At 50.2% G+C, this 25,672-nt stretch overlaps 1 protein-coding gene across 1 annotated transcript in view; it reads left to right on the top strand.

Moving 5' to 3' along the window:
- Positions 1-4,076: 4,076 nt before the first annotated feature.
- The window catches only part of LOC134935982 (oocyte zinc finger protein XlCOF7.1-like), a 36,246-nt gene continuing 14,650 nt past the window's right edge, over positions 4,077-25,672 (top strand). Inside the window, exon 1 of the mRNA XM_063930848.1 lies at positions 4,077-4,359. The gene's annotated coding sequence lies outside the window, so the exon portion shown is untranslated. The remainder of the gene's footprint in view (positions 4,360-25,672) is intronic.

Genomic DNA, 25,672 nt, shown 5'->3' with positions numbered 1-25,672 from the left:
CCCGGAATGAACACTGCTGACAGTGCTATCACATGATTTTCCGCCCAGCGAAGAATCCTTGCAGCTTGAAGCAGAGGTTTTGCTTGACTTAGGGCATTGTAAATGGCCCTTAGTTCCAGAATGTTTATATGAAGAGATGTTTCCATGCTTGACCACAAGCCCTGGAAATTCCTTCCCTGTGTGACTGCTCCCCAGCCTCTCAGGCTGGCATCCGTGGTTACCAGGATCCAATCCTGAATGCCAAATCTGCGGCCCTCTAGTAGATGAGCACTCTGCAGCCACCACAGGAGAGACACCCTTGTCCTTGGCGACAGGGTTATCCGCTGATGCATCTGCAGATGCGATCCGGACCATTTGTCCAGTAGATCCCACTGAAACGTTCTTGCATGGAATCTTCCGAATGGAATCGCTTCGTAAGAAGCCACCATTTTTCCCAGGACCCTCGTGCACTGATGCACTGAGACCTGGCCTGGTTTTAGGAGGTTCCTGACTAGCTCGGATAACTCCCTGGCCTTCTCCTCCGGGAGAAACACCTTCTTCTGGACTGTGTCCAGAATCATTCCTAGGAACAGTAGACGTGTCGTTGGAATCAGCTGCGATTTTGGAATATTTAGAATCCACCCGTGCTGACGTAACACTACCTGAGATAGTGCTACTCCGACTTCTAACTGTTCCCTGGATCTTGCCCTTATCAGGAGATCGTCCAAGTAAGGGATAATTAAAATGCCTTTTCTTCGTAGAAGAATCATCATTTCGGCCATTACCTTGGTAAAGACCCGAGGTGCCGTGGACAATCCAAACGGCAGCGTCTGAAACTGATAATGACAGTTTTGTACTACAAACCTGAGGTACCCTTGGTGAGAAGGGTATATTGGGACGTGGAGATAAGCATCTTTGATGTCCAGAGACACCATATAGTCCCCTTCTTCCAGGTTCGCTATCACTGCTCTGAGTGACTCCATCTTGAATTTGAACCTTTTTATGTAAGTGTTCAAGGATTTCAGATTTAAAATTGGTCTCACCGAGCCGTCCGGCTTCGGTACCACAAACAGCGTGGAATAATACCCCTTTCCTTGTTGCAGGAGGGGTACCTTGATTATCACCTGCTGGGAATACAGCTTGTGAATGGCTTCCAAAACTGCCTCCCTGTCGGAGGGAGACTTTGGTAAAGCAGACTTCAGGAACCGACGAGGGGGAAACGCCTCGAATTCCAGTTTGTACCCCTGCGATACTACCTGTAGAATCCAGGGATCCACTTGCGAGTGAGCCCACTGCGCGTTGAAATTCTTGAGACGGGCCCCCACCATATCTGAGACTGCTTGTAAAGCCCCAGCGTCATGCTGAAGACTTGGCAGAAGCAGGGGAGGGCTTCTGCTCCTGGGAAGCGGCTGCATGGTGCAGTCTTTTTCCTCTTCCTCTGCCCCGGGGCAGAAAAGAGTGGCCTTTTGCTCGCTTGTACTTATGGGAACGAAAGGACTGAGTTTGAAAAGACGGCGTCTTTTTCTGCTGATGTGAAGTGACCTGGGGTAAAAAGGTGGATTTTCCAGCCGTTGCCGTGGCCACCAGGTCCGATAGACCAGCCCCAAATAACTCCTCCCCTTTATACGGCAATACTTCCATGTGCCGTTTGGAATCCGCATCCCCTGACCACTGTCGCGTCCATAACGCTCTTCTGGCAGAGATGGACATAGCACTTACTCTTGATGCCAGGGTGCAAATATCCCTCTGTGCATCACGCATATATAGTAATGCATCCTTTAAATGTTCTATAGTTAACAAAATATTGTCCCTATCCAGGGTATCAATATTCTCAGTCAGGGAATCCGACCATGCGACTCCAGCACTGCACATCCAGGCTGAGGCGATTGCTGGTCGCAGTATAACACCAGTATGTGTGTATATACTTTTTAGGATATTTTCCAGCCTTCTATCAGCTGGTTCTTTGAGGGTGGCCGTATCAGGAGACGGTAACGCTACTTGTTTAGATAAACGTGTGAGCGCCTTATCTACCCTAGGGGGTGTTTCCCAACGCGCCCTAACCTCTGGCGGGAAGGGATATAATGCTAATAATTTTTTAGAAATTAGCTGTTTTTTTATCGGGGGAAACCCACGCTTTATCACACACCTCATTTATTTCCTCTGACTCAGGAAAAACTATTGGTAGTTTTTTCACACCCCACATAATACCCTTCTTTGTGGTACTTGTAGTGTCAGAAAGGTTCAATGCCTCTTTCATTGCCGTGATCATGTAACGTGTGGCCCTACTGGACATTACGTTTGTCTCGTCACCGTCGACACTAGACTCAGTATCTGTGTCAGGGTCTGTGTCGACCCACTGAGGTAACGGGCGTTTTAGCGCCCCTGACGGTGTCTGAGACGCCTGGACAGGCACTAATTGATTTGCCGGCTGTCTCATGTCGTCAACAGTTTTTTGCAAATTGCTGACATTATCACTTAATTGTTTAAATACAATCATCCAGTCAGGTGTCGACTCCCTAGGGGGTGACATCACCAACACAGGCAACTGCTCCGCCTCCACATCATTTTCCTCCTCATACATGTCGACACACGCGTACCGACACACAGCACACACACCGGGAATGCTCTGATAGAGGACAGGACCCCACTTAGCCCTTTGGAGAGACAGAGGGAGAGTCTGCCAGCACACACCCAGCGCTATATATATATACAGGGATAACCTTATATAAGTGTTATTCCCTTATAGCTGCTGTTATTATCGTTATTTGCTGCCAAAAATGCCCCCCCCCCCTTCTCTTTTTTACCCTGATTCTGAAGCAGGACTGCAGGGGAGAGTCAGGGAGCCGTCCTTCCAGCGGAGCTGTGAGGGAAAATGGCGCTTGTGTGCTGAGGAGATAGGCTCCGCCCCTTCATGACGTCCTTATCTCCCGCTTTTTTGTGTAAAAATGGCAGGGGTTAAAAATACATCCATATAGCCCAGGAGCTATATGTGATGTATTCTTTTTGCCACCTAAGGTATATACTGTTATATTGCGTCTCAGGGCGCTCCCCCCCAGCGCCCTGCACCCTCAGTGACCGGAGTGTGAAGTGTGCTGAGAGCAATGGCGCACAGCTGCGGTGCTGTGCGCTACCTTAGACTGAAGACAGGATGTCTTCTGCCGCCGATTTCACCGGACCTCTTCGTCTCTTCTGGCTCTGTAAGGGGGACGGCGGCGCGGCTCCGGTGACCCATCCAGGCTGAACCTGTGATCGTCCCTCTGGAGCTAATGTCCAGTAGCCTAAGAAACCCGATCCACTCTGCACTCAGGTGAGTCCGTTTCTTCTCCCCTTAGTCCCACGATGCAGTGAGCCTGTTGCCAGCAGGACTCACTGAAAATAAAAAAACCTAAACTAAACTTTTATTCTAAGCAGCTCAGGAGAGCCACCTAGATTGCACCCTTCTCGGCCGGGCACAAAAATCTAACTGGGGCTTGGAGGAGGGTCATAGGGGGAGGAGCCAGTGCACACCACCTGATCCTTAAGCTTTTATTTTGTGCCCTGTCTCCTGCTGAGCCGCTATCCCCCATGGTCCTTACGGAGTCCCAGCATCCACTAGGACGTCAGAGAAAGTGTCGGTATGTCGGCTGTCGGGATTCCGGCGCCGGTATACTGAAGACCACCCCAATGCATGCTAATGTGGACAATCTCGTCCATATTGGCCTGCATGCATAAGCGATGGGGCACGCATCGTTAATCGTTGGTGCCTACACACTGCACGATATGAACGAGAACGTTCATATTGTGCAGTGAGATCTGCCAGTGAGGGCCCATAAGACCTTTTCACTGTCTGTCTATCAACCACCTCCCAGGCTGACCTATACACTGACTACTAATGCTAGGACCCGGCTCACCCAGACTGTGTAACAGGGGGTATATGGGGCATCACAGGGGCTGACACTATGCAGGGCACAGGGGAATGTCAGTGATGGGGAACACACTGCTGTGCAGGTAGGGGAACACATATCCCGCGGGACGCGGTAAGCAAAGAATCATGGGGCATCACCAGGGCAACCAACGCTGAGCAGTCACATGACATGGAGAAGCTCAGGAGGACCCGGCGGCGTCACAGCGCTGTGCGCCTGAGGGAAAAGTGTGTGTTCGCCCGCCTGTCCCCGCCCAGTCTTCTCCCTCTCTTTACATGTCCCTGCCCACCTCCTCCCTCTCACGCATCTTCCCGCCCAGTCGCCTTCCCTCACCCCAATGATCCCGCCCAGTCTCCTCTCCCATACTCGCGCGTCCCCGCCCAGTTTCCTGCCCCGGACGCGCCCCCTGACTGTCCGGAGAGTCCAGCGCTCGTGCACAGGAGCCTGTGGGAGAATAGGAGGCGCGGCGGTGAGTGAGGTGAGTGTGAGTGGCCCCATCAACTGTGTGCGGGGCCCCTGGTGCTCGACTAGAGGCAGTATAGTGTGTGCGGAGTGGTGGGGTTGATCGGCGGCGGCTGCTGTGTAATTGTCTCCTCTGTGCAACCTCATATGTATGTCCTCACACCATCATCCCGTATATGGTAGCGTCTAGATTCAACCTCCTGTATATGCCGCCCCATCACTAGCAGCCCTTCCCACCTGCTATATGTTACCCCATCACTGGCAGTACCCCTCCTGCTATATACTACCCCATCACTGGCAGCCCCGCCCCCCCCCCCCCTTCCCTCCTGCTATATACTACCCCATCACTGGCAGTACCCCTCCTGCTATATACTACCCCATCACTGGCAGTACCCCCCCTGCTATATACTACCCCATCACTGGCAGTACCCCCCCCTGCTATATACTACCCCATCACTGGCAGTACCCCCCCCCCCTGCTATATACTACCCCATCACTGGCAGTACCCCTCCTGCTATATACTACACCATCACTGGCAGTACCCCCCTGCTATATACTACCCCATCACTGGCAGTACCCTCTCTGCTATATACTACTCCATCACTGGCAGTACCCCACTGCTATATACTACCCCCATCACTGGCAGTACCGACCTGTTATATACTACCCCATCACTGGCAGTACCGACCTGTTATATACTACCCCATCACTGGCAGTACCGACCTGCTATATACTACCCCAGGGGTTCTCAAACTCGGTCCTCAGGACCCCACACAGTGCATGTTTTGCAGGTAACCCAGCAGGTGCACAGGTGTATTAATTAGTCACTGACACATTTTTAAAAGGTACACAGGTGGAGTTAATTATTTCACTTGCAATTCTGTGAGGAGACCTGCAAAACATGCACTGTGTGGGGTCCTGAGGACCGAGTTTGAGAACCTGTGTACTACCCCAACACTGGCAGTACCCCTCCTGCTATATACTACCCCATCACTGGCAGTACCCCTCCTGCTATATACTACCCCATCACTGGCAGTACCCCTCCTGCTATGTACTACCCCATCACTGGCAGTACCCCCCTGCTATATACTACCCCATCACTGGCAGTACCCCTCCTGCTATATACTACTCCATCACTGGCAGTACCCCCCTGCTATATACTACCCCCATCACTGGCAGTACCCCTCCTGCTATATACTACTCCATCACTGGCAGTACCCCCCTGCTATATACTACCCCCATCACTGGCAGTACCCCTCCTGCTATATACTACTCCATCACTGGCAGTACCCCCCTGCTATATACTACCGCCATCACTCGCAGTACCCCTCCTGCTATATACTACCCCATCACTAGCAGCCCCGCCCCCCCCTTCCCTCCTGCTATATACTTCCCCATCACTGGCAGTACCCCTCCTGCTATATACTACCCCATCACTGGCAGTACCCCTCCTGCTATATACTACCCCATCACTGGCAGTACCCCCCCTGCTATATACTACCCCATCACTGGCAGTACCCCCCCCCCCCCTGCTATATACTACCCCATCACTGGCAGTACCCCTCCTGCTATATACTACCCCATCACTGGCAGTACCCCCCCTGCTATATACTACCCCATCACTTGCAGTACCCCCCTGCTATATACTACCCCCATCACTGGCAGTACCCCTCATGCTATATACTACTCCATCACTGGCAGTACCCCCCTGCTATATACTACCGCCATCACTCGCAGTACCCCTCCTGCTATATACTACCCCATCACTGGCAGTACCCCTCCTGCTATATACTACCCCATCACTGGCAGTACCCCTCCTGCTATATACTACCCCAACACTGGCAGTACCCCTCCTGCTATATACTACCCCATCACTGGCAGTACCCCACTGCTATATACTACCCCATCACTGGCAGTACCCCCCTGCTATATACTACCCCATTACTGGCAGTACCCCCCTGCTATATACTACCCCATCACTGGCAGTACCCCTCCTGCTATATACTACCCCATCACTGGCAGTACCCCTCCTGCTATATACTACCCCATCACTGGCCGTACCCCCCCTGCTATATACTACCTCATCACTGGCAGTACCCTCTCTGCTATATACTACTCCATCACTGGCAGTACCCCACTGTTATATACTACTCCATCACTGGCAGTACCGACCTGTTATATACTACCCCATCACTGGCAGTACGGACCTGTTATATACTACCCCATCACTGGCAGTACCGACCTGCTATATACTACCCCATCACTGGCAGTACCCCTCCTGCTATATACTACCCCATCACTGGCAGTACCCCTCCTGCTATATACTACCCCATCACTGGCAGTACCCCTCCTGCTATATACTACCCCATCACTGGCAGTACCCCTCCTGCTATATACTACCCCATCACTGGCAGTACCCCTCCTGCTATATACTACCCCATCACTGGCAGTACCCCTCCTGCTATATACTACCCCATCACTGGCAGTACCCCCCTGCTATATACTACCGCCATCACTCGCAGTACCCCTCCTGCTATATACTACCCCATCACTGGCAGTACCCCTCCTGCTATATACTACCCCATCACTGGCAGTACCCCTCCTGCTATATACTACCCCAACACTGGCAGTACCCCTCCTGCTATATACTACCCCATCACTGGCAGTACCCCACTGCTATATACTACCCCATCACTGGCAGTACCCCCCCTGCTATATACTACCCCATCACTGGCAGTACCCTCCTGCTATATACTACCCCATCACTGGCAGTACCCCTCCTGCTATATACTACCCCATCACTGGCAGTACCCCTCCTGCTATATACTACCCCATCACTGGCCGTACCCCCCCTGCTATATACTACCTCATCACTGGCAGTACCCTCTCTGCTATATACTACTCCATCACTGGCAGTACCCCACTGCTATATACTACTCCATCACTGGCAGTACCGACCTGTTATATACTACCCCATCACTGGCAGTACGGACCTGTTATATACGACCCCGTCACTGGCAGTACCGACCTGCTATATACTACCCCATCACTGGCAGTACCCCTCCTGCTATATACTACCCCATCACTGGCAGTACCCCTCCTGCTATATACTACCCCATCACTGGCAGTACCCCCCTGCTATATACTACCCCATCACTGGCAGTACCCCTCCTGCTATATACTACCCCATCACTGGCAGTACCCCTCCTGCTATATACTACCCCATCACTGGCAGTACCCCTCCTGCTATATACTACCCCATCACTGGCCGTACCCCCCCTGCTATATACTACCTAATCACTGGCAGTACCCTCTCTGATATATACTACCCCATCACTGGCAGTACCCCACTGCTATAATACTACTCCATCACTGGCAGTACCGACCTGTTATATACTACCCCATCACTGGCAGTACGGACCTGTTATATACTACCCCATCACTGGCAGTACCGACCTGCTATATACTACACCATCACTGGCAGTAAACCCCCCCTCCCCCCCCCCCCCCTCTGCTATATACTACCCCATAACTGGCAGTATCCTCCCTGCTATATACTACCCCATCACTGACGGTACCCCCTCTTCTATATGCTACCCCATTACTGGCAGTAACCCCCTGCTATATACTACTCCAGCACTGGCAGTACCCCCCTGCTATATACTACCCCATCACTGGCAGTATCCCTGCTGTTATATACTACCCCATCACTGGCAGTAACCCCCTGCTATATACTACTCCATCACTGGCAGTACCGACCTGTTATATACTACTCCATCACTGGCAGTACCGACCTGTTATATACTACCCCATCACTGGCAGTACCGACCTGCTATATACTACCCCATCACTGAAAGGAACCCCCCCCCCTCTGCTATATACTACCCCATAACTGGCAGTAATCCTCCCTGCTATATACTACCCAATCACTGGCAGTACCCTCCTGCTATATACTACCCCATCACTGACAGTACCCTCCTTCTATATACTACCCCATCACTGGCAGTACCCCCCCCCCCCCTGCTATATACTACCCCATCACTGGCAGTACCCCTCCTGCTATATACTACCCCATCACTGGCAGTACCCCCCCTGCTATATACTACCCCATCACTTGCAGTAGCCCCCTGCTATATACTACCCCCATCACTGGCAGTACCCCTCATGCTATATACTACTCCATCACTGGCAGTACCCCCCTGCTATATACTACCGCCATCACTCGCAGTACCCCTCCTGCTATATACTACCCCATCACTGGCAGTACCCCTCCTGCTATATACTACCCCATCACTGGCAATACCCCTCCTGCTATATACTACCCCAACACTGGCAGTACCCCTCCTGCTATATACTACCCCATCACTGGCAGTACCCCACTGCTATATACTACCCCATCACTGGCAGTACCCCCCTGCTATATACTACCCCATCACTGGCAGTACCCCCCTGCTATATACTACCCCATCACTGGCAGTACCCCTCCTGCTATATACTACCCCATCACTGGCAGTACCCCTCCTGCTATATACTACCCCATCACTGGCCGTACCCCCCCTGCTATATACTACCTCATCACTGGCAGTACCCTCTCTGCTATATACTACTCCATCACTGGCAGTACCCCACTGCTATATACTACTCCATCACTGGCAGTACCGACCTGTTATATACTACCCCATCACTGGCAGTACGGACCTGTTATATACTACCCCATCACTGGCAGTACCGACCTGCTATATACTACCCCATCACTGGCAGTACCCCTCCTGCTATATACTACCCCATCACTGGCAGTACCCCTCCTGCTATATACTACCCCATCACTGGCAGTACCCCTCCTGCTATATACTACCCCATCACTGGCAGTACCCCTCCTGCTATATACTACCCCATCACTGGCAGTACCCCTCCTGCTATATACTACCCCATCACTGGCAGTACCCCTCCTGCTATATACTACCCCATCACTGGCAGTACCCCCCTGCTATATACTACCGCCATCACTCGCAGTACCCCTCCTGCTATATACTACCCCATCACTGGCAGTACCCCTCCTGCTATATACTACCCCATCACTGGCAGTACCCCTCCTGCTATATACTACCCCAACACTGGCAGTACCCCTCCTGCTATATACTACCCCATCACTGGCAGTACCCCACTGCTATATACTACCCCATCACTGGCAGTACCCCCCTGCTATATACTACCCCATCACTGGCAGTACCCCCCTGCTATATACTACCCCATCACTGGCAGTACCCCCCTGCTATATACTACCCCATCACTGGCAGTACCCCTCCTGCTATATACTACCCCATCACTGGCAGTACCCCTCCTGCTATATACTACCCCATCACTGGCCGTACCCCCCCTGCTATATACTACCTCATCACTGGCAGTACCCTCTCTGCTATATACTACTCCATCACTGGCAGTACCCCACTGCTATATACTACTCCATCACTGGCAGTACCGACCTGTTATATACTACCCCATCACTGGCAGTACGGACCTGTTATATACTACCCCATCACTGGCAGTACCGACCTGTTATATACTACCCCATCACTGGCAGTACCCCTCCTGCTATATACTACCCCATCACTGGCAGTACCCCTCCTGCTATATACTACCCCATCACTGGCAGTACCCCTCCTGCTATATACTACCCCATCACTGGCAGTACCCCCCTGCTATATACTACCCCATCACTGGCAGTACCCCTCCTGCTATATACTACCCCATCACTGGCAGTACCCCTCCTGCTATATACTACCCCATCACTGGCCGTACCCCCCCTGCTATATACTACCTAATCACTGGCAGTACCCTCTCTGATATATACTACCCCATCACTGGCAGTACCCCACTGCTATATACTACTCCATCACTGGCAGTACCGACCTGTTATATACTACCCCATCACTGGCAGTACGGACCTGTTATATACTACCCCATCACTGGCAGTACCGACCTGCTATATACTACACCATCACTGGCAGTAAACCCCCCCCCTCCCCCCCCCCCCCCCCTCTGCTATATACTACCCCATAACTTGCAGTATCCTCCCTGCTATATACTACCCCATCACTGACGGTACCCCCTCTTCTATATGCTACCCCATTACTGGCAGTAACCCCCTGCTATATACTACTCCAGCACTGGCAGTACCCCCCTGCTATATACTACCCCATCACTGGCAGTATCCCTGCTGTTATATACTACCCCATCACTGGCAGTAACCCCCTGCTATATACTACCCCAGCACTGGCAGTACCCCCCTGTTATTTACTACCCCATCACTGGCAGTACCCCCCAGCTATATACAACCCTATCACTGGCAGTACCCCCCTGCTATGTACTACTCCAGCACTGGCAGTACCCCCCCTGCTATATACTACCCCATCACTGGCAGTACCCCTCCTGCTATATACTACCCCATCACTGGCTGTACCCCTCCTGCTATATACTACCCCATCACTGGCTGTACCCCCCCTGCTATATACTACCTCATCACTGGCAGTACCCTCTCTGCTATATACTACCCCATCACTGGCAGTAGCCCCCTGCTATATACTACTCCATCACTGGCAGTACCGACCTGTTATATACTACTCCATCACTGGCAGTACCGACCTGTTATATACTACCCCATCACTGGCATTACCGACCTGCTATATACTACCCCATCACTGAAAGGAACCCCCCCCCCCTCTGCTATATACTACCCCATAACTGGCAGTAATCCTCCCTGCTATATACTACCCAATCACTGGCAGTACCCTCCTGCTATATACTACCCCATCACTGACAGTACCCTCCTTCTATATACTACCCCATCACTGGCAGTACCCCCCCTGCTATATACTACCCCATCACTGGCAGTACCCCCTGCTATATACTACCCCATCACTGGCAGTACCCCTGCTGTTATATACTACCCCATCACTGGCAGTAGCCCCCTGCTATATACTACTCCATCACTGGCAGTACCGACCTGTTATATACTACCCCATCACTGGCAGTACGGACCTGCTATATACTACCCCATCACTGGCAGGAACCCCCCCCCCCCTCTGCTATATACTACCCCATCACTGGCAGTAATTCTCCCTGCTATATACTACCCAATCACTGGCAGTACCCTCCTGCTATATACTTCCCCATCACTGACAGTAGCCCCCTTCTATATACTACCCAATCACTGGCAGTACCCTCCTGCTATATACTACCCCATCACTGACAGTACCCCCCTTCTATATACTACCCCATCACTGGCAGTACCTCCCTGCTATATACTACCCCAGCACTGGCAGTACCCCCCTGCTATGTACTACTCCAGCACTGGCAGTACTGACCTGTTATATACTACCCCATCACTGGCAGTACTGACCTGCTATGTACTATCCCATCACTGGCAGTAAAACCCCCCCCCCCTCTGCTATATACTACCCCATCACTGGCAGTACCCCCCCCCCCTTCCCCCCTAGGTATATGCTACCCCAGTACTGGCAGAGCCCCCCCACCCCCCGTATGTGCTACCCCATCACTGGCAGTCATTGAACCCCTACTTGAGGGAATTCAAGTTCAAAATGGAGTCTCTGAGAGCGGTGATCTCAGGTCTGGAGGAGGGGGAATTCCTGGTATCCCTGGATATCAAGGATACGTACCTTCACATTTCGGTCTGGCCACCTCACCAGGCTTATCTAAGATTTGCGCTACTGGTATCGGTTCAACAGTGCATTCGCCTTCTGGGGAAGATGGTTGCATCCTACGAGGCTCTACTGTACGGAAGATTTCATGCGCAGTCCTTCCAGTTGGATCTCCTGGACAAATGGTCGGGATCTCATCTTCACACGCAACAGCGGACACGCCTGTCGCCGAAAGACAGAATTTCGCTCCTCTGGTGGCTGCAAACTTCTCACATTGAGTGCCGCAGGTTCGGGATTCAGAATTGGATCCTTCTAACCACGGATGCAAGTCTCAGAGCTTGGGGAGCAGTCACCCAAGGGGAAAACTTCCAAGGAAAGTGGTCAAGTCTGGAATCCATCCTTCCGATAAACATTCTGGAACTAAGGGCCGTGTACAACGGCCTTCTACAAGCGCCACATCTTCTACAAGATCAGGCCATTCAGGTTCAGTCGGACAATGTAACGACGGTGTCCTACATAAACCGACAGGGCGGAATGAAGAGCAGAGCCGCATTGTCAGAGGTAACAAGAATCCTCCTCTGGGCAGAAAAGCACACGGTAGCGCTGTCAGCAATCTTCATTCCAGGAGTGGACAACTGGGAAGCGGACTTCCTCAGCAGACACTATTGCCATCCGGGAGAATGGGGCCTCCACCCAGAGGTGTTCGCGGAGGTAACAAGTCGTTGGGGTGTACCTCAAATAGACATGATGGCTTCTGCCTGAACAAGAAGCTTCGAAGGTACTGTTCCAGGTCAAGAGATCCACAGGCAGTGGCGGTGGACGACCTAGTAACTCCGTGAGTATTCAAGTCAGTGTATGTGTTCCCTCCACTTCCACTCATCCCAGGGATTCTCAGATTAATCAAAAGAACAAGAATTCAGGCGATCCTCATTGATCCGGACTGCCCAAGAAGGGCTTGGTACGCGGACCTTCTGGAATTACTGCTGGAGGATCCGAGGCCTCTTCCTCTTCGCGAGGACCTTCTGCAACAGGGGCCGTTCGCTTATCAAGACTTACTGCGGCTACGTTTGACGGCATGGAGGTTGAGCGCCTGGTATTAGCTCGGAAGGGCATTCCGAAAAAAGTAATTCCTACCCTGATGCAGGCTAGGAAGGGAGTAACGTATAAACATTACCGTCGGATTTGGAAAAAGTATGTGTCTTGGTGTGGATCCAAGAGGTTTCCTACTGTGGAGTTTCGACTAGGACGGTTTTTTCCTTTTTTCTCTTACGTCCTAGAGGATGCTGGGGTCCATTTTAGTACCATGGGGTATGGACGGTTCCGCAGGAGCCTTCGGGACTTTAAGACTTTTTATCTGTGTGAACTGGCTCCTCCCTCTATGCCCCTCCTCCAGACCTCAGTTTAGAAAATGTGCCCGGGAGACTGGATGCACATCAGTGGAGCTCTACAGAGTTCTGCTGGAAAAGACTTTGGTTTTTTATTTTACAGGGAAGCTGCTGGCAACAGCTTCCCTGCTTCGTGGGACTTAGGGGGAGCAGTAGGAACCAACTTCTCAGTTAGTTTAATGGCTCTGCTTCAGCTGACAGGACACCATTAGCTCCTGAAGGGTACTGAACACAGCCCCTGCCTGGCTGCTGCTCACTCCCACAGCACTGCCGCCACCCCTTATTTTACCTTCCCCGGGGGCAGCTTCATTAAAAGAACCTGCTGACCGCAAATTAGGGACGACTTTAAAGTCCATCTATGTTTCTACGGGTATGTTACTCAGGCCCACAATTGCTACTGCGTGGGTAGGCAACGCAGTCGAAAAGTGGGCAGATAACTTAATTGTTAATATTGACACGGTCGATAAAGATGACATGCTGCAAATTCTAGGTCATATCAAAGATTCTGCAGGTTATTTGGTTGAGGCTATGAAGGACGTAGGCTTACTGGGCCCACGTGCCTCTGCTATGGCGGTTTCAGCCCGCAGGGCACTCTGGATACGCCAATGGAATGCTGACGCAGAATCCAAAAGAAATATTGAGGCGCTCCCATACAATGGTGAGGCCATCTTTGGAGAAAAATTAGATGCCATGATATCAACTACTAGATCTAGCAAGTCAGCATTTCTGTCGTCTGCAACTACACTGGCTAAAAAAGTATATCATTCTCATACTATGCAGTCCTTTCGGCCCAACAAGTACAAAAAGGCTAAAAGTACCCCTTTTTTCACAGGAAAAGGGAGAGAAAAAGGTAGAAAACCTACAACACCCCCAGGCTCCCAAGAGCAGAAGTCAGCAACTACTTCTGCAAAAGCCACAGCATGACGCTGGGGCTCCTCTGCAGGAGTGCGATCGGGTGGGGGCACGTCTACTATTTTTCAGCCAGGTCTGGCTTCGCTCAGACCTGGATAATTGGATGTTACAGATAATATCCCAAGGTTACAAGTTGGAATTTCAAGATCATCCCCCATGCCGATTTTTCAAATCAGCCTTACCAGTTTCTGCTCAGGACAGCACAAATGTCCTGAATGCAATACACAAATTATGTCAAGACAAAGTAATGTCCTTGGTTCTTGCCGAACAAAAGAATCAAGGCTTTTATTCCAGCCTGTTTGTAGTACCGAATCCGGGATGGCTCGGTCAGGCCGATTTTAAACCTAAAATCTCTGAATTTTTTGTTTAAAAAGATTCAAATTCAAGATGGATTCCTTGAGAGCAGTGATTTCCAGCTTGGAAGAAAAGGAATTTCTGGTGTCAGTGGACATCAAGGATGCTTACTTGCATGTCCCCATCTACCCGCCACATCAAGCATACCTGAGGTTTGCAGTTCAGGATTGCCACTACCAATTCCAGACATTACCGTTCGGGCCCTCCACGGCTCCGAGAATATTCACTAAGGTGATGGCGGAGATGATGGTTCTCCTTCGCAAACAAGGAGTCAACATAATTCCATACTTGGACGATCTCATAAAAGCGAGATCCTGGGACAAGCTAATCCAGAACATAGCGTTAACCTTGACGGTACTTCAACAGCACGGTTGGATCATCAACTTTCCAAAATCTCAGTTGGAACCGACGATGAGGTTATCATTTTTGGGAATGATACTGGACACCGAGGTACAGAAAGTATTTCTACCGGTGAAAAAGGCTCAGGAGATCCAGAGCATGGTCAAACAACTTTTGAGACCAAGAACAGTATCAATTCATCAGTGCATTCGCCTGTTGGGGAGAATGGTAGCAGCTTACGAGGCGCTACAATATGGCCGATTCCATGCCAGGGTCTTCCAGTGGGACCTACTGGACAAGTGGTCCGGGTCGCATCTCCACATGCATCAAAAGATAATCTTGTCAACAAAAGCCAGAATCCTGTGGTGGCTACAAATGTCTAACCTCCTGGAGGGACGCAGGTTCGGGATTCAGACCTGGATCCTGGTGACCACGGATGCAAGTCTCCGAGGATGGGGAGCAGTCACGCAAGGTGAAAGCTTCTAAGGAAGGTGGTCAAGACCAGAAACTCGACTTCACATAAACATTCAGGAATTGAGAGCTGTGTACAACAGTCTTCATCAGGTAGCATACCTTCTTCAAGGTCGTCCCATACAGATCCAGTCAGACAATGTAATGGCAGTAGCTTACATAAACCGCCAAGGCGACCCAGTGGGTGTTTCAGCCGGTGTATCTGTTTCCTCCACTTCCACTTATTCCAAAAGTTCTTAAGATCATCAGAAGAACAAGAGTTCGAGCAATACTCATTGCTCCAGATTGGCCAAAGAGGGCTTGGTATCCAGATCTTCAAGAGTTATTACTGGAAGATCCTCGGCCTCTTCCTCTTCGCGAGGACCTGCTTCAGCAGGGGCCGTTAGTTTATCAGGACGGCATGGCTGTTGAGCGCCAGATCCTAGCCGTAAGGGTATTCCCAATGAAGTCATTCCCACACTTATTCTGGCCAGGAAAGGGGTAACGTCCAAACATTACCGTCGTATTTGGAGAAAATATGTTTCTTGGTGTGAATCCAAGAAGTCTCCTGCGGTTGAATTTTAATTAGGACGACTTCTATTTCTACAGGCGGGTGTGGATGCTGGATTGTGATTAGGATCTACTCCTCCCCTTTAGAATGTAAGCTCTCACGAGCAGGGCCCTCTTCCCTCATGTGCTTATCCTTTCTTACTTTAATAATCTTCAACTGCATCAACTCCAGCAGTCTTCTGCCACCTGATACTTATTCCAGTGTCATCTGCTGATGTAACTATGTTTATTTACCCTGTACTTGTCCTATACTGTCATCAACTGTAAGTTGCTGTTTTCCTGTTTGATTATTCGTGTACTCTGTAGTTGGGCGCTGCGGAACCCTTGTGGCGCCATATAAATAAAGGATAATAATAATAATAATAATCTATCAAGGTTCAGATTTCGGCCTTGTCAGTTTTCTTTCAGAAACAATTGGCTTCTCTTCCTGAGGTTCAGACCTTCGTGAAAGGGGTTCTGCGCATCCAACCTCCCTTTGTGCCTCCTGCGGCGCCATGGGATCTTAATGTGGTATTGCAGTTCCTTAAATCGGACTGGTTTGAGCCTCTACAAGAGATAGAGTTGAAGTTTCTCGCTTGGAAAGTGGTCATGCTGTTGGCCTTGGCCTCAGGCAGACGAGTGTCTGAGTTAGGAGCTCTGTCACACAAGAGTCCTTACTTATTATTTCATGAAGATAGGGCTGAACTGAGAACACGTCAGTACTTTCTTCCAGAGGTTGTGTCTTTTCATATCAACCAACCAGTGGTGGTGCCAGTGGCTTCTGACACCTCAGCCGTCCCAAAGTCCTTGGATGTCGTCAGAGCGTTGAGGACTTATGTCGCAAGAACGGCTAGGATAAGGAAAACAGAATCTTTATTTGTTCTCTATGACCCCAACAAGATTAGGGATCTTGCTTCTAAGCAGACTATTGCGCGCTGGATCAGGGGTACCATTCAGCACGCTCATTCCACGGCAGGATTGCCGTTACCGACTTCGGTGAAAGCCCACTCTACAAGGAAAGTGGGTTCGTCCTGGGCGGCTGCCCGGGTGTCTCGGCATTGCAAATCTGCCGAGCTGCTACTTGGTTAGGCGCAAACACGTTTGCTAAGTTTTATACGTTTGTCAACTGGGCTGCTGACAACCTAAAATTTGGTCAGTTCTGCGGGAACATTAGCACTTTCCCGCCCGTACTGGGAGCTTTTGTATATCCCCATGGTACTAAAATGGACCCCAGCATCCTCTAGGACGTAAGAGAAAATAGGATTTTAATAACCTACCGGTAAATCCTTCTCTCGTAGTCTGTAGAGGATGCTGGGTGTCCGCCCAGTGCTCCATTTTCCTGCTGATTACGTTAAAATTTTTTTACACACTTGTGTTTAGAAGTTGACAGCTGTTGCTGTTGGTTATACATGCTGGTTGGCATGAGTTATGTTCAAGGCCATGTTAGCCGACGTTTTTTGTATATGGTGTGAGCTGGTGTGAATCTCGCCACAAGTTTATTAGTAAATCCTCTCTCGAATATGTACGTCTCCTCGGGCACAGTTCCTATACTGAGGTCTGGAGGAGGGGCATAGAGGGAGGAGCCAGTTCACACTGTTAAAAAGTCTTAAAGTGCCGAAAGCTTCTGCAGAACCGTCTATACTCCATGGTACTAAAATGCACCCCAGCATCCTGTACGGACTACGAGAAAAGGATTTACCGGTAGGTTATTAAAATTCTATTTCTACAAGCAGGTGTGGATGTGGGCCTACGCTTTGGCTCAATTAAAGTCCAGATTTCATCCTTGTCCATTTTCTTCCAGAAACAATTGGCTGCTCTCCCTGAGGTTTAGACTTTCTCGAAAGAGGTTTCTAAACATCCAACCACCTTTTGTGCCTCCTACGGCACCGTGGAATCTTAATGTGGTGCTGCAGTTCCAGCAATCGGATTGGTTCGAGCCTTTACAGGAGCTGGATGTCAAGTTTGTTACTTGGAAGGCGGTCACACTTTTGGCATTGGCATCTTCTAGACGTGTGTCAGAATTGGGGGCATTGTCCCGCAAGAGCCCCTGCTTGATTTTCCGTGAAGCTAGGGCTGTGCTCAGAATGCGTCAGCAATTTCTTCCAAAGGTTGTGTCGGCTTTTCATATCAACCAAACTATTGTGGTGCCAGTGGCTACTGACTCCTCAATTACCTCAAAGTCCTTGGATGTTGTGAGGGCTTTGAATATTTATGTGAAGAGAACTGCTCGTCACAGAAAGCCGGACGCTCTGTTTCTCCTTTATGATCCCAACAAGGTTGGGTGTCCTGCTTCCAGCGAGAAATCGTCTGCTTAGATCAGGTTTACTATCCAGCATGCTTATTCTACGGCAGGCTTGCCGTGTCCAAAATCGGTTAAGGCCCACTCTACTCGTAAAGTGGGTTCTTCCTGGGCGGCTGCCCGGGGTGTCTCGGCTTTGTTCGTTACTTTGGCCTCTGAGGACCTTAAGTTTGGTCAATGTGTTCTGCAGGAGCCTCAGCGCTCTCCCTCCCATACTGGGAGCTTTGGTACATCACCATGGTACTAAATGGACCCCAGCATCCTCTAGGACGTAAGAGAAAATAGGATTTTAATTTCCTACTGGTAAATCCTTTTCTCGTAGTCCATAGAGGATGCTTGGTTAAGTACTACATTGTTACTTGGTTAAGTATTGTGGTTCAGCAGTTGCTCAAGTTGGTTAGCTTGGCTTTCCTTTTTGTTATGTGTGAGTTGGTGTAAATCTCACCACTATCTGTGTATTTCCTTCTCTCAAAGTATGTCCGTCTCCTCGGGCACAGTTTCTAGACTGAGTCTGGTAGGAGGGGCATAGATGGAGGAACCAGCCCACACTATTAAACTCTTAAAGTGCCAATGGCTCCCAAGGGACCCGTCTATACCCCCATGGTACTAAATAGAACCCCAGCATCCTCTATGGACTACGAGAAAAGTATTTACCGGTAGGTAATTAAAATCCTATTTTATACTCAAATATACAGGGTATCTAGTTGGTATATCCTTCATATCTTAATACCCTATGCATTAGGTTAGTATATATAAAGGGGTATCTACAGTAGGTGGCAGCTCCTTTATAGTATCTTACATATTACCCTGTGCATCAGGTTAGTGTATATAAAGGGGTATCTAGGTGGCTGCTCCGTCATAGTATCTTACATATTACCCTGTGCATCAGGTTAGTGTATATAAAGGGGTATCTAGGTGGCTGCTCCGTCATAGTATCTTACATATTACCCTGTGCATCAGGTTAGTGTATATAAAGGGGTATCTAGGTGGCGGTTCCATCATAGTATCTTACATACTACCCTGTGCATCAGGTTAGTGTGTATATAAAGGGGTATCTAGGTGGCTGCTCCGTCATAGTATCTTACATATTATCCTGTGCATCAGGTTAGTATATATAAAGGGGGTATCTAGGTGGCGGTTCCATCATAGTATCTTACATATTACTCTAGCATCCATAAGTGATATTGGGGACAGAATGAATACGATTGGGTATAGACGATTCCAAAGGAATGGGTGTGCTGGCTCCTCCCCTCTATGCCTCCTCCTACAGCTCAGTTTAGAAAAAAGTGCCCTCAGGAGAGGATGCACACTCTGAAGCTCCAGAGTTTCTCTTCATTTTCTTTTAAACTTTTGTTTATTTCGGTATGCTGTTCGGGCAACAGCATACCTGCGCCGTGGGAGTTGAGGGGGAAGGGGGGTGAAGGTCACCGGCCTCTTGAGGAGCAGAGCCGTTTCCTCGCTGCAGGACCACCGTCCTGAGGGACTGTTCGTTCAGCGGGGCATAGCACCTTGGCAGCCGCAGCATTCCGCACACCCCTAACGCTGCCTGAAGGTGATCGTCGGTGGTGAGTACCAACCGGGGGCCCCACTAGGTGGGTCCCCCAGTTTAATGTACGGGTGAGGCGTACGGGTCCCTCCTGGGGGGGACCTGCTGTAGCCCCTGCGTGAGACTGGCTAACTAGAAGGTAAATCAAGCATTTATGTGAGGTTTTTACACGCTGGGAGACATGGCCAGTATAAATATACAGCAGTAGCTCCGGCGCCATGGCGGGGGACGGAGCTACATGAGAGCGGGCACAGCAGCATTTTGGCGCCTTCTGCTTGGCAGCAGCAGCCTCCACAGCTCCTCCACATAATGCCCTGATTACTGGTACCAGGTGTAGAGGGGGAGAGCCGCTATATTAGTGCACAATGGTGGTCATTCTGAGTTGATCACAGCCAGCAACTTTTTGCTGCTACTGCGATCAACTAGTCCACGCCTATGGGGGAGTGTATTTTAGCTTAGCAGGGCTGCGATCGCTTGTGCAGCCCTGCTAAGCTAACAAAATTTCAAGCAGAAGAAGACCAGCCCTGGACATACTTACCCTGTGCGATGATCTCTGCGATGCTGGGCCCGGCTTTGACGTCAGACATCCGCCCTCCGTTCTCCTGGACACGTCTGCATTTTCCTTACCACTCCCCGAAAACAGCAGCCAACAGTCCGGATCCGCCCTGGAACACCTTCTTTCTGTCAATCTTCTTTGCGGTCAGCTCTGCGACCGCTTCATGCGCAATTCCGGACCTGTTCGCACCACAGCGATAAACCGCTGCTTGCGAATGGGTCGGAATGACCCCCAATATCAATCCCTCAGGGATTTTATCAGATTACAGTCTCACTGTGTTTACATAAACGCAGACAGCCTCACTGGGGCTGTACAATGGCCCTCATTCCGAGTCGATCGCTCGCTACGGATTTTCACAGTGCAGCGATCATGGCAAAGCGGGGCTAATCTGCGCATGAGTATTCACCGCAATGCGCACGCACGTCGTACGGGTACAATGAGCAACGTGGTTTTGCACAGGTTCTAGCGACGCTTTCAGTCGCACTGGTGGATGCAAGGAGATTGACAGGAAGTGGGAGTTTCTGGGTGTCAACTGACCTTTTTCTGGGAGTGTTTGTAAAAACGCAGGCGTGGCCGGGCATTTTCAGGGCGGGTATCTGACGTCATTACCGCGTCACTCGTCGCAGCAATCATCGCACTCAATAAGTAACTACAGGGCTGGTCTAGCTATAAAACACTCCCTCTTGGGCGGCAACTATGCGTTTGCACGGCTGCTAAAACCAGCTAGCGAGTGCTCAACTCGGAATGAGGGCCCATGTTAGGTGCGTTGGGGTCCTCTTTCCTGTGTCTCCTATCACATGCAATAGGGCAGGCTTGCAATATATCAATATCAGGCTGTATTTTGTGTGTATTGTACCGTTTTTTTCATTCACAATGGTAAAAAAGAAGTGATGCAGTGTATGTAATGCTAGATTCTCTCATAGTTCATCTGACTCCATATCATAGGGGTGGTGTAGTCCGCCATCTCTGAATGTTGATAACAATGGGGGAGAGTCCAGAACCCTCCTGGTTGGGGGCTATGAAAACTATGATGTCTGATATGTCATCTCAGCTCACTGCAAATGCCAATAAACTTAGGACCTGCAACACACAGTGGCAAGTCTCACTGCTGAACATCCCCACCTGCACTACTCTCAGATACTAAGGATGATATACAGAATGATGGGGATCCCTGGAGGTTGCTATAAATCAGCAGTAATTTTTTCCTACCACAAGATAAAATGAGTCACATTTCCTGATTCCAAGGAATTAGATGACTTATTAAAATAGCCTGGAAGAATCCTGGGTCAACACGGGTTTTGCATACATTCCCCTTGCCCTGAAGGCAGAAAATTCTGGGAATAGTCTTCAGCAGTAGACGTCTCAGTCTCTCGCCTTTTTAAAAAGGCGGTACTCCCTGCTCCGGGCTCCCTTACAGTAAAGGACCCAGCAGATAGGAAAATTGAGACCACTCTAAAATCTATTTACATTGCTGCACAAAGGCCGGTGTTATGAGCCACGGCTGTGGCTCATTCCTGTTTTGCATTTTGGTTATGTATTTTATGGTATACTTCTGTTTATGTTCCCCGTGGGTGTCATGGGGTGCTCGGAGCTCACCCTTAAGGAGAGGATACTGTTATGAACCACAGGTAGTGGTTCATTCCTATTTTATGTTTTTAGTTCTCTTGCAGGCCAGGACTTCCCTTTGCTCTGGTTTAGAAGATTATTGTTTTCTGTCAGTGGTGAGTCTGTGTAATTGCAGCCTGTTTCCATGTGGTTGGCCTCACCTGTCTGCTAATTGCTTCTTGTCAGTTTGGAGTCATGCAACAGGGCAGCTGCACGACATAATTAATTAGGCGCCTCTGTTATATGCTGGCTCAGTGCAATTCACAGACGCTGGTGATATTTCCTGGGTTCCAGAGTTCTTGAGTTCTGAGCTAGTCCCTGCCAGTGCCTGAGCTCCTGTCTAGCAGTGTCTGTCTAGCTGCTTCCGGTGTCGGTTCCTGTGTCGGTTCCTGTGTCTGATTCCGTGTCCTGCCGTGAAGCATTCCTGTCCAGAAGTCCTGTGGCTTTGCCTGTGCCTGGTCGAGTTTCTGGCTTCTTGGTGTCCACCGGTCTGTCGTTTGGGATTCTGCCTGTCCTCCAGTTCTGAGAGTCTGTGTCGGCAGCATTGGGGGTTCCTGTCCGTTTGCCAGTATTTGTACCGGTTCTGTGAGTAGCGGCTTTGCCGCGTCCGTCGAACTAGGCCGCTGTATTCCTTTGTTATATTTAGTTACTGGTGTTTTGCAGAGGGTTCTGCTTATGCTGTCACCGCCGGTACACAAAAGTATTGTGTCGGCGTGTGGACAGCATTTCCTTTGGTTGTTCTTTTCCTTTGGCGGCAAGCCGCACATACATTTAGTTTTAGGCTAGTCAGTAGCCCCTGGCTTTGGTTGTTTCAGTTAGAGGTGCCCTTGTTATTATCCTGTCTCAGTTCACGCTTTGTCTCCCTTTAAGACCTGCGGGGGCATCGGAGTTGGGCAGACCTAATCCGCCCTTCAAACGCGGCTGTCATGGGCCCAAGAAACCATAGTCATGCAGGCGTGAACTGACCACACGGGTAAAACAACGGAGGTAGGGTGCTAGGGGCTATTTCCACACCACACCTTGTTTCAGCGTCACGTTCTGGTGCTCAGGACTCACTACGCAACATCTCCCTTGTTCTGAGCACCAGGAACCTAACAGCCGGTCATTGCAGGTTGCTGGATGACACATGCAATTCTTTCCTGGGCTAGTAAAATTAAGGATGATATGACCTTGGTTAATACACAAGAGTCCTTGTGAATCCCTTAAAGAGATTGACACCATTAATGCTGGGACCACGGCTATGGCTGGGTCTGCGCGTAAAGCCATATGTTTACGTCAGTGGATTGCTTATGCTGACTCCAAACGTAATGTGGAATCTCTTCCCTTCACAGGTGAATGGCTCTTTAGAGGTGCTTTGGACGCATGGATTTCCAAAGCTACGGCTGAGAAGTCCACGTTTCTCCCTTCAGGGGGCTCCACCTGCTAGACGTACCTATCCTGGACCGTCTACTCAGTCCTTTCGGACCTCCAGATTTCGAACTAGGGTTAGAGAGGCCTCCAACACATCTAGAGGCTCCAGAGGAAAACCTAGAAGACCCAGTACACTAGTTCTGCTCCCGTAACAATTTCAGCATGATGGTGCTCACCCACCCTGAGATCATCTCGTGGGGGGAGCTCGGTTGCATCGCTTCAGCCACATCTGGTATGGTTCCTGCCAAGATGATTTGGTAAGAGACCTTATCTCTTAGGGTTACAAGCTGGAGTTAAATGGTACTCCTCCCCAACTATTTTTCAAATCAGGCTTACCAACTTTGGGAGGTATGAGCGGGTGGTCTTCAGTTTGCTGGCTGTCGGGATCCCGGCACACAGTATACCGGGGCCGGAAACCCGGCAGCCGGCATACCGACACTTTTTCTCCCTTTTGGGGGTCAACGACACCCCTGGAGGGAGATACGCTCACCACCGTGCCCGCAAGGGGCTCATTTGCGCTCGCCACGCTGACGGTATGCCGGCAGTCGTTATGCTGGTCGCCAGGAGCCCGGCCGCCGGCATACCCTACTACACCCGTATGAGTGGTTCGCTACTACTGGCCATAAACAAGTTGGTCCAGTCCCAGGTCATTGTTCCAGTACCACTGTACAACGAGAACGGGGTTACTACTTGAGTCTGTTTGTAGTACCAAAACCAGAAGGGTCAGTGAGACGCATTCTGAATTTTAAGTTCTTGAATGCTCACCTAAAGGTTTTTAAATACAAGAATCTTTGAGGGCGGTGATCGCAGGCCTGGAACAACAGGAATTCCTAGTGTCCCTATATATCAAGGACGCTTACCTACATATCCCAATTTGGCCTCCTCATCAGACCTATCTGAGGTTGGCCCTGCTGAACGATCACTACCAGTTTCAAGCGTTACATTTCGGCCTGTCTACAGCTCCGAGGGTGTTCACGACGGTGATAGCAGAAATTATGTTTCAGCTCAGGGTCCAGGGAATCAATATGATTCCATTCCTGAACGATCTCCTGATAAAAGCGAGTTCCAGGGAGCATCTATTGCTCTATATAGATCCCACTATCAAACTTCTTTCTCACCACGGGTGGATCTTCAATCTGCAGATGTTTCCCCTGGACCGTCTCAGCGGCCCCTGTTTCTGGCTATGCTACTGGACACTGTAGCACAGAAAGTGTTCCTCCCAGAGGGAAAAAGCGAGAACACTCCAGGATATGGTTTGCATGGTACTCAGACCTGCTTGAGTCTCCGCTCATCTTTGCATAAAATTATTGGGAAAGATGGTGGCTTCCTACTAAGCAATACGGTATGGAAGGTTCCATGCCAGACCCTTCAAAATGGTCATCCTGAACAAGTAGTCCGGTTCCCACCGGATGATTCAACTGTCACCCTAGGGCAGAATTTCACTCCGGTGGTGGCTACAGTCTCCCAACCTCCTGGAAGGCCGAACCTTCGAGATTCAGGATTGGATCCTCGTCACGACAGATACAAGTCTAAGAGAATGGGGAGCTGTCACCCAAGGGGCGCAGTTCCAGGGCAGGTGGTCTGCCCGAGAGGCCCTACTTCCAATCAACATTCTGGAACGTCGGGCTATCCACAATGCTCTGCTACAAGCGTCTCACCTACTATGAGATCGGGCGATCCAGGTGCAGTCGGACAACGCCACAGAGCGTACATCAGTCGACAAGGAGGGACAAAAAGCAGGGCCTGCATGCGAGAAGTGTCGAGAATACTCCTCTGGGCAGAACGTAATGCAAGCAACGGGGAGGCGGACTTCATAAGTCACGACCTCCACCCGGGGGAGTGGGGTCTACACCCTCGTGTGTTCCAACTGATCATCGACAGGTGGGGTTACCCACAGACCGACTTGATGTCCTCTTGTCTCAACAAGAAGTTTTGCTGCTATTGCTCACGAACAAGGGACCTTTAGGCGAGCGCAGTGGATGCTCTGACTTTGCCTTGGCCTTACCAGCTGGTCTACCTGTTTCCTCCAATTCTCTCTGATCCCAAGGGTGCTCAAGCGGATCAGACATCAAAGAGTGGAAGCAATCTTGATTGCCCTGGATTGGCCCTGAAGAGCCTGGTACGCGACTCTCCTGGACATGTCCGTTCAGGACCCTTGGCCTCTACCACTAAGAAGGGATCTTCTTCAACAAGGACCATTCATCTACCCGGACTTACGGCAGCTTTGTTTGTCGGCATGGAAGTTGAGCGGATCATCCTAGCTCAC

The sequence above is a fragment of the Pseudophryne corroboree genome, chromosome 6, assembly GCF_028390025.1.
Source record: "Pseudophryne corroboree isolate aPseCor3 chromosome 6, aPseCor3.hap2, whole genome shotgun sequence".
Taxonomy (NCBI): Eukaryota; Metazoa; Chordata; class Amphibia; order Anura; family Myobatrachidae; genus Pseudophryne; species Pseudophryne corroboree.
This window is presented reverse-complemented; position numbering and strand designations above follow the sequence as displayed.